The 17,167-nt window shown below is 37.1% G+C and overlaps 1 long non-coding RNA gene across 6 annotated transcripts in view; it reads left to right on the top strand.

The window, feature by feature from the left end:
- Positions 1–17,167, top strand: part of LOC109052383 — a 198,364-nt gene that overhangs the window by 605 nt on the left and 180,592 nt on the right. For all 6 annotated transcript variants that reach the window (XR_006157301.1, XR_006157302.1, XR_006157300.1 and 3 more), the window contains exon 2: positions 14,727–15,092. This is a non-coding gene — a long non-coding RNA (uncharacterized LOC109052383). The remainder of the gene's footprint in view (positions 1–14,726; positions 15,093–17,167) is intronic.

Here is a 17,167-nt window from a genome sequence, read left to right as displayed (position 1 = left end):
GATTTTTTTTTAAGACAATCTGCGATGTATTTCTTTTCATGATTATTCATTGATATCTGGAATGATGCCATCCATTTAACTTGTCACAACAATTAAAATAAAAAGGCAATCTATTTTTCGATTTATTTGTTATAGCTAATTGAACTATTCTTAAAGTTTATTACATGTATTGTAATTGTAATCAGGAAAAAAATCTGAGAAAGGTGGAAACGTGTAATTTAAATATAAATGATCACAAAATGAGTTAGAGTATCAGAAGGTGCAAATTCGAGTTTATTTGCAGAGCAAATCTCTTATTGCTTAAAATGCTGAACTTTAAGAGATTTTTTTTTCCTTCTGCAATCCCTTTATAAACATCAGGATCATTAAAAAAATCACGTCGAGGTCACTGTTTGTACAGTACAGTATATGATAATGATTACGGGTGTTCTTGGTACTTTCTAAAGTCATAAAATCCATAGGTCACACTTGTTTAGTATTACAAAAAAGAATATTGTTGTTTTTCTTTATTCTTCCACCCATGAAGTATACAATAGATAGCTATTTTAATATTGATGGCACTGGGGCCTATGGACGTGTCACAATGAAAACAAGCTGTTTAATAAGAAAAGAGTAATGTGCAATACAAAGAGAGCTGCAGTAGCCAGATAACCCTGAGAGAAAGAAAAGAGAAATAAAAGGAAGTGTCAAAAGCCTTTCTCAGAATCAACCTTTTCTTGCACTTTCTTGCAATTAATTTTAACCAGTTGATTTTTTTTAAGGAAGTATGAAGTCCTCATATGTGCCCTAACCACAGGTGTAGTTTATAATGATCCACTAACATTTGACAACCACAAATTTGAATATGCATACTTTCATACTGTATAGTAGGTAAAATAATAAATAAAATAAAAACAATATGTGAGAAGAATAGTTTGTCCGAATTTCCAGTGTTGTTAAAAAAAAAAAAAAAAAGGCAAAAAGTATGTTAATGTCCTACTACTGATGGAATTCTTACGTGTTCGTTCTGTAAACACTGTGGTACAAAAGGTACAAAACCTGTCACTGGGGTGGTATCTTTTAAAAAAGTACTAATATGTACCATTTATGTGCTAATATGTAAACTTTAGTTAATAAAGTTTACCTTTTGAAATGATGCTCCTCCAGTGACAGCTTTTGTACCTTTTTTCTGAGAATGTATCCCATGAGGCCACGGGAGCAGGTTTGTGAATGACAGTGAATCGGTGCAACTGATGCTAGTATGTCACATGATAATGACAACACGAGTGATGTAGTACTTCTGGATTAAAATTATACTACACACATTCATATAGATTTAGCAGTAATTACTTATTCACAAGTTTATGTGATTTCAGATACAGCCAAAGTGTCCAAATACTTTTTTTCCCCATCATGCACTGCATTTGTTCTCTGAGCAAACTGTTTAGAAGCCGTCTTCCGGGGTTTAGTGCTGTGTGTGTGTGTGAGAGAGAGAGTGCAACAGACATGCTGTATTAATGTATGCCTGCTTAGAAAGGTTGCTACAGAGATAGCTGTGTTGCATTGGGATGTTGAAATGTCTTGTTTTGACATGCCTTGTCTTCCATAAAAAAAAAAAAAAAAAAGAAGAAAAAAGACATTGCAAGCATCAGAAGACAGCACAGCTAATTAGTCACTTTTGTGCGGGAAGCATGGTGAGATGATGTCACCGGCAGTGAAGTAATTACTACCCATAAATCATAGTGTGTGAGCGGTAGTGGTAGAGAAGCGAATGCTGCCGTTGGCAGCTCTATTGTCTTTAACTCATGAGCCCACTTCTGTCTCCTTAGTGGAAAGGTAAATAGACACCTTCTTGCTCGCAGACGTACTTTAGGATGAGGCAGATGAACTGAAAATGCTTCACCCCCCACGGTTCCAGTGTAATTCTGCATCTGTTCAGCACTAGGGTCTTTATTTCAGAAATTAATTTCAGATTTCAGAGGTTTTCTGGAGTAAAAGCACTCCGGCTGCGCCATGACATCAGGCATCATCCGCAGCATTAATTTTCTTCCCAGCATCACAGCGGTTGTTTTGGCACCCCCATATGTTTTTAATAGTTTGGTATCTTAGGGCCTTGTCAAGATCTTGGTGGAGGCCTTTGAAATTAGACTGAGTTTCTGTCAGCGTATGCTTTGATTTACTTTCTCCCTGTCTATCTCTCTCCACGCGGCCAAGAAAGCCTGATGTTTTCCTGTCCCGAAACTGAGCGCGAATTTGCTGACGGTGCTAAACCGTAGGGATGCGCAAGCTGGGCTCCACAGGCTCTGCCCAACCGCACCACTTCTGAAGTTCTCCTGCGCTCTCATGTGACAAGCTGTCGGTTTATGACTGGGAGCAACTGGTATGTTTGTGTCATGTTTATGTGTGGTTTGAATGCACACATACGCCAAAGGGTAGCTTTGTGTCACGACTGCGCATCGATGCTTTGTTCTGCGAGAGTTTATAAATACAGTATGTTGTTTTGAAGTGGGGCTGCCCTGTGTTTCTCACACTTTTGTGCACATATGGGTCTCCACAGGGTTTTTCAGTGGAGTTGACAGGAGTGTGTTGGTCTATTAAATGTTTATGTTTATCATGCAGGACCTAACTAGGGAGAACAAGAAAGGAAGCAGTGACTCGGTTGTGAATTGCACGTGAACCTGGTGTTCTATTCACAGCTCAATGCAAATGCAACGCAGATGTTTCTCTACTGTACTGTGAAGTCTTCTTTCCTCTCTCTTTCCTCTATCTTCTCATCAGAAAATCCCTTTATGGTTCAGATTGGCACACAACATGCACAGCCTCCTCTCCTCCTGCTCCTCTTGCCTGTTTTCCATTGCTGCTCCTCACACCCTGACACCTACATATTACTTCTGTTTTCTTGAATGTGTTCCTTTGCTATTCCCTTTTCCTTATTAGTCAACTCCTGTGGAAAATGTCATTTGAGCCGAATGAGATAAATTTCTATGTTTTGGCACTTTGGCCGTTTTGTAGCTTGCGGGCTTGCGAGACTTCATACTTTTCTTCTCCTTTACAATTTCCAGCAGTTAATTCAGCTTGAACTGCGGTATTTAATGTCTATACAAACTTTGTGCTGTACAAAACTGTACTTAGGTGTACTATCTATTTTTTTTTTTTGTAAAATATTATTCTTTTTGTAAACATCTGATTACAAACAATATTTTAGCAGTTATTTTTAGAGGGCTCTTAAAGCATTAAACGGACCAGTGTATATAATTAAAATGAAAACAGAATTTGTATAATTGTATAGACGATTGAATCTAAAATATGAGATGTGAGAGGGTGTGAATTACAGATAAATAAAAAGGAAAAGACTTGCTGAAACTTTCTTTAGGTTCTGTTAGTGCAGAGCACATCTGTGAAAACAATCACTGTATATTGCACTTGAGGATGAAGGTCAATGTCCTGTGACAGTTGGAGATTGGCTTCACTCACTGTGTGTGTGTTTAAGCAGTTCCACATGGTTCAGGCAAGATTGAATAATGCACTGAGGAGACCCAGGCACAGAGAGCCTTTCACATGGTGGAGAGAGACTAAAAGTCTTCACTGCAGTCTAAACTCACAGTTTACAGTAATCATCTCTGAGTACAGTATTGACAAGTAACTGAGCCGCCTGAACTGGAAGGTGAGAGACATTTTCCCATGAGAAGATTTTAGTTAATGAGCAGTGGTTTCGAAAAGATGAGAAGACTCAGCACTCTGAGGATGATTGTGAGAGTATGATCTGAAACGAGAGCTTTGAGGTGGGCGGCACAAATGAGAGAGTGGCAGACCTTTGGAACATCTGCCAATGTGCCTGTGAATTATAGCAGATTCATTAGAGCAAGTAGGCGGAGGGTGTTTCTGAGTACTGACAGTTCACAATCTGCAGGAGGTCTCGCCACTAGTGAGGGTGTGGATTGTTCGACACTCTTTCCTGACCTCATCCAGTCGACTGGTGTGCTAGGCAGCTTAAAACTAAATGTGCATTATTTCTTTACACTAAGGAAGGTTAAATGGGGTCAGAGCATTAGTATGAGTTATAGCCATTACCTGGTTTGTTGGAAGTGTCCCGGCCATGACACGCAAAGTCTCTGAGACTCTCTGGCCATTAAGAACCACATATCCGAGACTTATTACTCTTTCAGTTGGGGTCAGTGGAAAATCCTTGTCTTAGGACTTAAGCTATGTCATAAAGACAGTGGTGCAACCCAAAAATGCCCATGCACCAAATACCTCATGTATGCAGTACATAGCATACAACAACTTGATTGCACATATTCTCTGATGAGCGTGTTTTTAATATCTGAACAGCATCCCCAATGATGAAAAGAAAAGAAAAGAAAAGAAAAGAAAAGAAAAAATGCCTTAATGGGATACTTCACTCAAAAATCTAAATTCACATATTTTACTCACCCTCATGTTGTCAGCGTGTAACAAACTCTAAGTGAATGAAAACATCCTGCAAAGTTTTAAATCTGAAAGTGCACCATGTACTGTATAATGTTACTGTCTCTCAAAAGAAAGCGTAGACTCTGAATCATTGAAACGAGTCGTTTTTAAAATGAATCCCAAGCCATTTCATGTTGATGTCAACATGAAATTAGCATATTGCCCGCCCACTTGTTGATCTTTTCCATTGGTCTGAATGAAAATGCAAATTCATTCTTTGCCACTAGGTGCCGCTTTTGGAGCTGTAAAAATAGCAGTTTCCCTGGTAACACTGTACACAAAGCAGCACTGTGCTCACAATCACTGCTTTATCAGGCATTAGGCCTACAGGCATGATGAAATGAAATGAGACCAATCGGACCACCGCAAATTAGCGTCAAGCAAAGGAGGGGTTTGGAAAAAATGAATCGTTGAGCAAATACTATAAATAAAAAAAAAAAAAATAAAGGTAAAAATAATTATAAGACTGACAGTGTTTTTTGCCTTGCATGCATGTTAAGGTTGTTGGGGACTCCCAAAACCAAAATATGAACCTTTTATTACTTATAATAGGGGCACTTTAATCTTTGAAACACAAATTTATATATTTTTAATGAAACCTGAGATGTTTCTGTCATTGAATGTCCGGGTAACCAAAAATTAGAAGATCCAAAAAGGTCACAAAGGCATTGTAAAAAAAGTGAATTCATAATGAATCAAGCAGTTTAATTCAAGAATTACGAAGAGATGTTATTTAAAAAATATAAATTTTTATATTAAGCAATAAGTTGCTTAAAATATCTAATAATTGTACCTTTTTGTGGCAAGGCTAGCTCAGGTTAAATGTCATGTCATGCAAACCCTGAAAAATATAGTAGAAAGATAAAAATATTAAAGAAAAATCTGAATTCAGAATTTTTGTTTGTAAAGAAAGATGCTTTTAACATTTTAAAAATGCATGTAATAATGTATAAATAACAACTACTTAATACAGATGTATACACTCAAATGTGTACAATGTATAAGGCAAATATTTGTACTTGGTTACACTACATTTTTTTAAAGTCAATAAGTATATATATCTTAAAAATGTTATAAAAGATATTCAAAACCATATGAAACCAACATAATCAACAGGTCCCATAATATACTTTAGTAGAACATTCAGTGGGAAATGTCATATTTAAAAACAGCTCTGTTTCTCATGTGGTGGACGGAAAAATTATGGGCCACATTCAACTACAGTGTGAACATTGCCTTAGCTGCTCTCTACTTATAAAGTAATTAAGAATTTGTATGTGTAAAAGTACGTGCTAAAGCTGTCACTTGTGAAGTCCAGCGCTTGTAGTGGTCTGTCAGCGGAGCCTTTTACTTTAGAAATAATGGTCTTAAGCTCTTAGCCTCTAATTCATTAGTGGCACCTAATACCTTCAGTTGCTTCATCAATGTTCACTAATTGGTTTTAAAACTTCTCACGGAGTCTGAGCTGGCAGTATTGGATGGAGTTGTTCTTCAGTCGGCTTTAACATTTGTATTCCTAATGCTGCAGTTTCAACGACTTCTCTTAGGATCTGAAGAGTGTTGGTGCCATTTACCCTTTTCACTTGTCTTTTTTAATTAATCCCTTTCTAGCAGTGGTGGGCCATAGAGAATCCTGTCTCATTAAGTGTCTAAATTCATGTGGCAGACTTGTGCTTTTACAAAAGGTACCAATCAGGGGTGTTAGGGTGATGCACTGTGCTTCTTTTATTATTAGCAACCAATGCATCACTGTTGGCTTTTCAGCACGGTGTGTAATGGCCAACTAACAACCCATGCGCTCTGAAGTAAGTGCAGTCATAGCTGATTGCTTGGTTATCTTCTTAATCATACTGTACATATGCCACATAGGCTTAATATTGGAAAAGAGAGACCAGCGTAGTTGAAAGTGTGGTTTTATCCTCTGACTGATTCCTACACACATCATAATCTACCATTAGGCTTAAACACACAGACAAACTTCCACACTTGCAGCTTTGGAATTCAGCAAATAAAGTGTCATATGGAGACACACTCTGCAAAACGCTGTTCTGGCCTAAAGACTTTCAGTCATTCAACAATTAGAACATAATGTAGTTGTTTAATACTTTTATATCAAAGTTCAAAATGACCCCATTATGGAGCAGCTTTTTGAGGAAAAACTAGAAAGAAACCAGGAGCCTTTGTATAATGATAAGTCAGTATTTATTTTCCTAGTGGTTTGATAAATGGACTAGATGTTTGATGTATGTGCAAGGTGGACATGTTCCTCATTAATTCTGAAAGTATTAAAACACAGGCTGTTAGTGAAGTATGATGAAAGTCACCGTGCCCCCTTCCTGCCTGCGTGCAGATCCTAAAGCCTTCCAGTCTGGGGGTGGAATGCAACTTTTGGCAGCAGTAACAGTGGCCGCCTTTGACGAAACACACCCGTGAAGTGCTGCTTCTCGCACAGTTGCGTTCCTTTTTGAAATATTTTGGTTCCAGTCAGTTGCCGTTGTCAAACATAATTATTGATATGCGCTCTATACCTCCCTTTTTCCCTCAGACGTATGTTATCCATAAGGCAGTGCTCAAGTGGGGAGGTTGCTCATTCAGCAAGGGTCCGCACGAGTAATGATGCCTTGATGTTTTTCTTGGGCACCGACTTTAAACAAAAATACACAACCTTCTGCCCACCTCACACGTGCAAGGAAAGGAGCACACCCACCTCCTCTCACTTTAGCACATGCACACTTCTCAGCATGCTACCGGTTTCATCTACCCCACGCTCATGGGTTTGATGCTAAACGAGGCTTACGTTTCTATCTGGTTCTTTTCCTGTGACAGGTCGTAAAATAATCTGTGACTTAAAAGCACTCTGCTTTCTTCATTTCAGCCTCTCAAAAAGGCCTCGTTTCATAAGATGACTTGGTGGTAAAAGGAGACATCAACAAACATGGCAGCAACTGAGGCCAGGAGAATTTTTTATTCCTCAGATGTTGTGCTTTCATAGCTTAAGAGACTTAATGGATTATTTGGTTAAGTATTAACCATTTCTCAGATGTTTCTTCTAAAATTCCTTAGAAGGAATAAAATGGATGCAAGTAAGATACTGTATAGAGCTAAAAAAAAAAAAATATGAAAAGGTAACTTTGATCATTTGCTATTAAATGTTTGAGAAGTGTTCAATTTCGTATTGAACTTCTTGATTTCAGATGACATATTTGTGGGCAAATCTTGGTTCTAGATTTTCGAGAAAAAAAATAAATAAATAGTGAAGTGTTGGTAGCATTTCTTCTCCATTTAATGAAATTTCTGTCTGTCCAGAACCTCCAGAAATGATGTTCTCCTTGCAAAGGATTCCTAAAATATACAGTATATTTTCATATATATATATATATATATATATATATATATATATATATATATATATATATATATATATATATATAAAAAATCTGGTGAATGTTTACTTTATATGTGAATAGTGTATCTTTTTTCACTCACGGTTAAATTGAAATAAGATATCAATGCATTTTAAATTGTTAAAATTTTTGACTATTTGGAAATTAGTGCTGTCAATACAAGTAAAAAATAGTAAAAAAGTAAAATCAAACAATGATACCAAATTCGGGGAATGTGCTAACAAGAATGTTGAACTTTAATATTTTAGTTTTTATAAAAGTTTTTTTTATATATATGTATTATATAAATAAAATTATTTTAGCATATTTATAGAAAATTAATTTATAAAATATAAATAATCATATTATTTTTTTCTCAAATTATTTGTCGACCACCAGACTCCCCTTTGCTGTCCCTCAACTCGAAATGATTTATGAATATACCCCCAATTTGAGAAATTAAAAGAAGTCTAGTTTCTGACGTTTAATATGGGAGGATTTTTTTAAAACACATGCTTTTGTTGTTTCGCATAGATAAATCACACTTCCTGTTTGTGAATATGAGTGTGTGTGTGTGTGTATATGTGAGTATTTCACATATAGATAAAGTCATTGGCTCCCCTGCAAGGCCACACATATCAAAATGTGGTGGGTAGATTAATTAAAACTAGTACAGTATTCCTTCTTCTGTGCTTGCTTACCAGCCTTTCAGCCTATACATCTCTCTTTAGACACACTTTCTCCATTCTTTCCCATGACCCCTCTCTATTCTTCCCCCGAGAGCACCTGCGTGGCTTGACGCACCTGTGTGAGCACTCTGTGTTTGGTAGGTTGTTGTCATGGTGACTAGTGAGATATCTCACAGTGGAGGGCCGCTTGATAGGATCGGCCAAAGTGGACCACCCTCAGGGCACCATGTGAAAGACTTTATTGTGCCAGGAACCACAACCAAATCTATTTCGCCCTGTGTGGTGGCCCAGCTCAAAGCTATGACTAAGCGTCCTGTACTTATTTTTTCTCTCTTTGTTCACATATGCTTCTCTGAGGTGTATGGACTGAGTGAATTTTTCACTGTATAACCTGACTTCCTGTTCTTAACATTGACTTTGTGCCAGTGCCTTTTAAAGAATAATTTAATAATTTTTGCCTGAAATGCATAATGTACTAACCCAGAATCCCCCCTTTCCCCCTTTTTATAGAGCAGCAGTTCTGTTACTCAGCAGAGACAAGATGTAGGGATTTCGAATCGTTTGAATGTATTAAGTGTAGAAACAACTTGAACTCAGAAATTGCTAGTAAATTTCACAATTACAAAGAAATTGCAAGTCACACTGAATTAATGAATAAGAAAAATGCATAGTGTGATAATTGTTTTATTTACAACTTTTTTTACACTGTAAAAAAAAAATATTCGTATGTTTGACTGATTAATTTAGTGAGACTTTCTGTAAGAAATATAGTAACACCAACATGTTATCAAGTGAGATAAGTGAGTGTCTTTTAATGTGCTATGAAAAGTGAGTCATTAAATTATTCACTCAACATAACAGTTAATCGAAATGTTATTTTTCACAATTTGTGTTTTTAAATCATCTATGAGACCTCAGAAGGTGTGTTTAAAGGTGCTGTATGTAAGGTTTTGACTCTGCTAAAGCATAAAAATACCATAATATGTTTGCAGATATTTAAGAAACATGCTACGTTAACATACTTGTTTATCTGAAAAACAATGCTACAGTCATTTATTCTCCTTTTGAAAATGTGTGTTCCGGGTCGGAATGTCACTCTCTGAATTTGTTTGTGAAACCCGCCCACTGCCAGTTTACCCAATTGTATTTCGGCACCCCGGGTTGCCAGTTGGTGGGAAACACAGCGTATTTCATTCAGTCATGGAATCTGGCAAATTAAAGTGTTGGTGTCATCAATCTGGCGGATTGGAGGGACCAGGTGAAAAAAAAAACTCCAATATTTTAAATTTGGACTGCAATACCTAGTTCTACCACTCTGTGTCAATCCTGCATTCAGCACCTTTAAGCATCATTAGGAAATGACAACAAAGTAGTCTTTTTTTTGTTTTTTTCTCCAATTTTCTGAACTGCTGGGGCAAATGATATGCTGTGTCTCATTCAGTCAATCACCAGATCCTTGTTTGTTTAGTTCATTCACAAACAAAATGCCTCATTTAATGCCAGTCCAAGTCTTATTTATACACAAAACAAAGTGAAGAGTGTATTCGGATTAAGGGTAGGAAACATTTGTAATCTGATGATTAAGTTTTATTCTTGAGTAGGGCTGAAACCATTAGTCGACAATTTTTTATTGTTGATTATTTTTATTGTTGAATAGTTGTTTGATCTCATATGACCTAATGTAAGAGCCTGCAGTAATGCAGTTTGACCAGTGTGGCGCTGTAATTCAGCCCTACCGCATGCAATCTAATAGAAGACATGCTTATGAGATGTACGTACAAAGGAAGTCAGACCAGTATAGTGTGGGGAAAGTTTTTTTAATTTTTTTAATTTTTTTTATACATAACAACATTTGTTAAATGTAAAAAGAGTTTGATATACAAGAGCAGCATTTTACTGTTTGTGAACATCCCAACACTGCTGAGAGCAGCGTTAAGAGTAGATTAGATTTAAATTCTTCTCAATAAATACGCAACAAACATGACATTGGTGTGAAAACAGCGGTTAAGGAAGCATCTGTTTATAAACATGTGGATTGGCACTCAGGTAAAGTCACATCACCTTTATTTGTAGAACTCTTTTTATGCAGTAAACTGCTTTAAAGCAAGCAGTTTTACAGTTTAAACTTGGAGAAAAAGTGTTAGTGTAGCATTGTTAAATTACAACTTGATTTTCTGCTATAAAGCTGCTCTGCATGTATATGAATTTGTATAGAATATGTATAACTGCATTTTAATGAATTTCAAAAGCTGAATAATCAATCAGTCAGCCTAATGATTATTCTGCAAAATAATCAATGATTAGTTGATTCATTGTTGTAATAATCACTAGACTAATCGATTATCAAAATAATAATTTGTTGCAGCTTTATTCTTGAGGTCGTCATTTGATTCAAGTTTCAATTCAATATAGTAAAACTTTCAAATTTGTTTCGCATATTTGATTTCTGGATGATCAGTGTGAGCCTCATTTTTTCCCTAATCTTGTTAAAATGTACTTGTGGTCTTTTATGTCAAATCTTACATTTTTTATTAAATTAAAATAATAAGACACTACAGTGCTGTCACCAACCAAGACAAACCAGTATCAACATGGCTGAGGCTTCAGTGGGAAAAGTCTAGTGGATGAGAACGATTTGTTCACAAACAAAAAGCTACTAGCTGAAACCGTGCCAGTGTGAAAGCAGAACTGCAGTCATGCTGCTGCTTTACTTATTGCTTGTGCATGTGGTGTAAAACAGGCCTTCGACTGTCCCCACACATGCTTTCATTTATTATCTTCATTTTCTAGCCTATTTCTTTTTCTTTCTCCCACCATCTCTATCTCTCTCTCTCTCCCCCCTCTAGGGTGTTAAATGAAGAACTTTTGATGTGTGTTTAACTCAAAGATGGCAGGCAGCTGGCAAGAGCTTCAAATCATGTGGCTTTTTTAGCCCTTTGCAGCTGCTTGCTGGATTACAGCAACTAAAAAGCAATGGATACACAGCAGTTGTGAGAGTGAGCAGTGATGGACAGATTGTTTAGATGGAAAGTACATTAGAAAAATTGTTGGCACACAGACCACAGACAATACTTTGTAAAAATAGCTTGGCACCCATATTCCTACGTAAATTGTGTATCTTAGCGTTTGCAGTTACACTTTATGAAACCGAATTATATTTTGCTTTGTTTGTAATCACAATGTGCTTTTGCTACTTAAAGATGGCTAATTAATTAGCTTGATTATGAGGTCAAGTGGTCTTTTTATGCACTCACAGGCCGTGTGAAGGAACTTTGAGAATGTGCTTCTCCGACTGTGTGGCGGCACAACCTCAGTGCTGAGTGCTGAGAATCCAGCATCAGTCACTGTAGAGCCGCTTTACTGCTGAGGGCTGGGAATGCATCATCGGGCTCTTTTAAGAAGTGTTTGGCTGTTGTGCTGAGGGAATGTGGGCTGTCACAGAACTGCTTTGGTGCCCTGCTCTGCCTCAGCTGTTGACCGCTGCCAGCTTGGCCCAGCTCAAGCGGGCAGCACAGCTGTGAACTCAGAGAACTGCCATAGTGTGTTCAACTTCAGCATATGTGGGATAGAGATACTGTCAGTCTCTGCTGGTTTTTACCTTGGACTTCCCTGCTGGAAAATCAAGGCCATAACATCTAAAGCTGGTCAAGCTGGTCCATTTTTTATTTTTATTTTTTTGGACATTCCAACACAGTCTTAACCCTACCTACACCACTCAGCTCTTTAGAAATAAATGCCCAAATGTATTCAAAATTTTGTGTGCAAATTCCAGTCATTTCAATACTAATTTCACCTGATTGACCATTGGTGAAGAACTTTGACATGCAAATTCACTGCACCAGCCAATATCAAGTGAATTGTGAATAGCACTTGACCAACTAATACTAGCACTTACCTTTTCTTTTCTTGAAAAAAACAAAACAACAACAACAACAACAACAACATAACAACAACAACAACAACAAAAAAACATAGCTTTGTGTTCTGTGCTAGACTAACTGAGACTTGTCATGGCACTTGTATACTTTTGTTGTTCTCTCGCTGGTCTGATTGCTTCTTTTGTTCTCATTTGTAAGTCGCTTGGGATAAAAGCATCTGCTAAATGATTAAATGTAAATGTAAATGAACTTTGTGTGGGTGAAGATTCATGACTTGGCAACAAAGCAAAATTGAGTGTCTACTCAGCCAGTTTTATTTAAAACTCTATACCTCATTATTATAAAATGATGCATTAAGTGACTTTTTGTAAAGCAGTTATTTAGGGTTAGTTCATTTGCTAGCCAGCAGTATAGCTTTGGATGTTTGTCTTGTTCTCATAGTTATTTAGGTCATGGTCACTTCCAGTCCCATTTCCTTTTTCAGAGTAATGATAAAACATTTTTTTTTAGTCGTGAAGGTCTACACCTTAATCTAACCATCAGAGTGGTGTAAATAGATTGCATGAAAATGTACAAATAATAAATGTACAAATTTTGCCACCATTTCAAATTTTCAAATTCCCATGGGAGTGTGTTGGACTGTCACCAGTAAATCTAGCTTTTAAAATGTTGTTGCTTATCCAACACTGCTGTGACTCTCGGTTCTACATTAAGCAACTGGATTAAGTAGTTGACCATTTAAACTAGCAACAATTAGGGATCTGACTAGATTGGTAGACCATCTTTCCTTGAATCCCTCCAAAAACTGAAGCAGCCAAAAGTGTTTGCTAATTTTAGGTGGATAGAGCTGGTCTCCCAGTCTTGGCAAGCTGTGTTGAGCTGATACGCCATATGGTCTTCTAGTCTGACCAGAAAAGAGGTTTACCAGGCCTAACCAGCTTGACCAAAATGGTCTACCAATTCAGCCCATTCCTACCAGCTGGTAATCTTGGTCAACGTCCTAATCCTGATTTGGATCCATGTAACCAACATCTTCTTTTAGCAGGTGGAAACTTTGTGCTAAATCTAGATACGGTTGCATTTGACATACTTTCTTGAGATAGAATCTTCTGTGTATGTTTATATCCAATATTGTGTTTGTATTTTTCAAAGTCTGTGTTTGGATTGAAATATTTGGCTGTTAGATTGGCCTTTAAGGTGTGTAAGTCTATATGCTATGGAGCAGCAGCACACGGCACAAGGCTCATAGCCCTGGGTTATTAAGCTCCAAGAGAGATTTTGATAAGTGTAAATGTGGGGGTATATTCATAAATAATTACCGGAGAGGCTTTTTCACACTTCCTTTCCTGCTATTGAGTCCTCAGAGAGCACTTGTCAGTGACTTGTGGGTAAACTTAGCTAGTGCTGATAGGGAAGAGGTGGGAAAATTTCCAGTAGGCAAGAGACTGTGCTCTCTCTCTCATTCTTTCTCTCTGATGTGTGTGACCGTGTTGAGTCATGAGCTCTGCTATGGGGATCAGAAGGGCTGAGGGGGAAAGTCCCGAGTCTTTTCCGTCTGCACCTGGACACACTCACATTCCACAGCCCACAGGCCTGAATGAAGGACCTGTATGAGTGTGTGGATGGGTGTGCGCTGCAGTTTGGGGCCTGAAATGTTAAGTATGCTAATGTTGTATGAATCCTGTAGTTCCTAACCACATGAAACACCTTGGAATGACATAAATTTAGCAGTTCTCTGTTGATATTTTCATTTTTTTAAAGGGCATGGTCTACCTTAATGTGTGTCTGACTCAAATCGGTCTGTATATACAACCTCTCACCTGTTTTAGCACAAAAACACTCATAATCATGCAATCATACACATTTTCATAGCTATCTTACGTGGGACTTCCCATTGACTTTAATTATAGTTACACTAACCCTAATGTGAACTTTCTCTTAAAATATCAAATTTGACCTTTTTATGACAAGGCAAGCATAGTTCATGTTCTTAACTTAGCGATACTTGTAAAGTAATAATTAATGATATTTGTAAAATATAGTTTATCTTGATATAAATATTTATTTAAAAAAAAAATAATATAAATAAATAAAAAACTTTTTAAAGTCCCAAGACTCTCTGAGATTAGTCTCTAAAATTATAGCTTGTTCAGAAACACAGGTCTTTCTCCCTGCCTAGCCTTTTGACTGATTGTGTAAGTGTTGAAAGCCCAGAGCTCGAAAGGAATGTTCTCCTTAAAATAACAGTAGGACGGGGTTTTACACACGCTGCGGGCCAGAACCTTGTTGTTTCCGGAATCATCTCTGACCTTCTCTCTTTTGTCCAGGTTCTTGTGTGGGAGCTGAGGCCTTTCCCAGACACAACAGAAACCAGAGGCTGTGGTTGATTTCATGACTTCCTCCTCATTGTTTGCCTGTCTGTGTGACTGGAAACCGGCAGTGACAGACAGATGACTCTGGTCGCTCTTAAACCGGGCTTGTGGAGAAACTGGACCTGGCTTCCCTTTTGAAGTAGTGACTAATCAAGGCCGACGGCAGAGCGCCATGCTTTTCCCACACTTCTGAGGCAGCGTAACCTGTCATGCTGACCTTGTTGCTCAACTCTGCTTTCAGCTCGATGTCCACATTATCCCAGCACACTGCTGCCAAGTTGCTGAAGTGGTTTACATACAATCCTGCACCCAGTGGTCATTGTGAGTATTTTGCTCTCCCCTCTATTTCCTTTCTTCATTCGGTTATGTGTGTTGTAATAAGAGTGAGGCTGAACAGCAGGAAAACACTGGCCATATTGAGGTCAAAGATGGGGATCTGGCCTCTTCAGCTGCATATTTAAAGCACCACAGTGAGCACTAACTTTGAAAAACAGGACTCGTAAATTGACAAGAGACGTTACAAAAGCATTGATAGCTTAGCCAGATGCATCAATGTCTGTGTCCTATGCTTTGTGTGTGCTGTGTGCTGTGAGCTGTGTCCTGAGTTGACGGTGAGGTCAGATGTCATTCGTTCCATTAACCCTTTTGGCTATGACCTTTCAGTACAAATGTAAACACACATAATGCACACTGAAGTGCTTGTGATTTATTTGTATGTAACCTGAGGCGATCTAGAAAAACGTGTTTGCCTGTCATTCACTATTGTTTTATCTTATGGTGGCTTCAGGCTGTGTCATTACTACTGATTATTGTATACAGGCTGAATAAGGGAAATCTTAGTTATAAATTGGTATACAAGGATTCACGTAACTGTATATTTAAGGACTGTAAGTGAGTATAATTACATTTCATGTCATACTAAATGGTCAGTGGCTGGGACTTGTTTTGTCTTGGAATGGTTGTTTACAGAACAGTGATTTAAACTAAAAACAGAAAACTTTTTATGCATTTTTGGTTGTTCGTTTACAGCTGACGTTTTGGGGGCCTGAAAATGCAAACCTTTGAAACTAATTTTAAAGTGCGAATCTTTGGAAATTAAACCGTTATTGTTTCAGTGTAAACTACAAAAATGTGCATTTATGAAAACGGTGATGTCGTGTGAGCATGTTACGTCTTCACTCTATATGCATGTGCGTAGGTGCATAGTGTTTCTTTACATCGCCAACTACTGGCCTAGCATGCATATTACACCCTTTTTTGTCCTTTTCACAAATCGTTTTGACAACGTTATCATTTGTATAAGTGCATAAAATATTATATTAATATAAGTGCATTGCACATTTTAGCACACTGTTGTTCCCAAATACTTGCTAAAAAACTCTTTTGTAACCAGTTAAATGGATCTGAAATCAGACAGGATTCATTCCGTTTGATGATAATTCGTGCATGTAACCATACCTGTCTATGGTAATAACAGCCCTGACTGTACATGACATTTAAGAGTATCTAAGATTAAGAAAATCTAGTTAAATTTAATGTGCCAAGTTCTTATAATGTACTCTGTGTGTTCATATTGGTTATGTATGACTTTATTATTTTATTGCCTTTTCAGTAACAGTTTAAATTGAAAGAAAATGTCATGTGGTGTAACCAGCAAAAAAGTAATAGAATATTAGCTTTATACTTTGAATGTGTGCACAATTTAATCGTTATTTTCCATAAGTTTTTAAACTTTTTTTTTTTTTTATAAAGGTAAAAAGTTTATTTTACTACCATCACAAATTATTAATAAAAATCACTATTTTGGGGCAGTCACACCACATTTTACAACCTACCCTTGCCTTGTCATAAAAAGGACAAATTATCTGATATTTTAAGAGACTTAATGACCTTGATACACAATAACGAGGGTCCTCAGGGGACCGATATCTATTTTATATTTATTTGATTTTTTTTTGTTTATTGTAGTTTACTTTAATAAATGTAGTTTAATTCAATTTATTTATTTAATTTATTATTATTATTATTATTATTATTATTATTTTTACTTTTTGCATGTTGTTTGCACTCCATGATTTGGTGACCAAATACCCAAATATTATTAAGCATTACCCTTTTCTCTCTCTCTCTCTCTCTCTCTCTCTCTCTTAAGAATTAACATTAAAAGATTACACCAAACTTTAACACTGTAACACTGAATGGTTTTGTGGTTACGCAACCAAGCAAAAATACTTGTCCAAAAGGGATGTTTTCATCGAGCTCCATGCTCTTCTTGCCTGTATATTTGATAGATTTGTGTTCTCTCAGCTGTTTGGGGTCCACTGACCTACTTGCTCAAAATGTCAGGGCTGTTTCTTCCTGGCGGTTACAAACCGTGAACGGGGGGCATCCTGCAG

This window comes from Cyprinus carpio, chromosome B19 (assembly GCF_018340385.1).
Source record: "Cyprinus carpio isolate SPL01 chromosome B19, ASM1834038v1, whole genome shotgun sequence".
NCBI classification, from domain to species: domain Eukaryota; kingdom Metazoa; phylum Chordata; class Actinopteri; order Cypriniformes; family Cyprinidae; genus Cyprinus; species Cyprinus carpio.
This window is presented reverse-complemented; position numbering and strand designations above follow the sequence as displayed.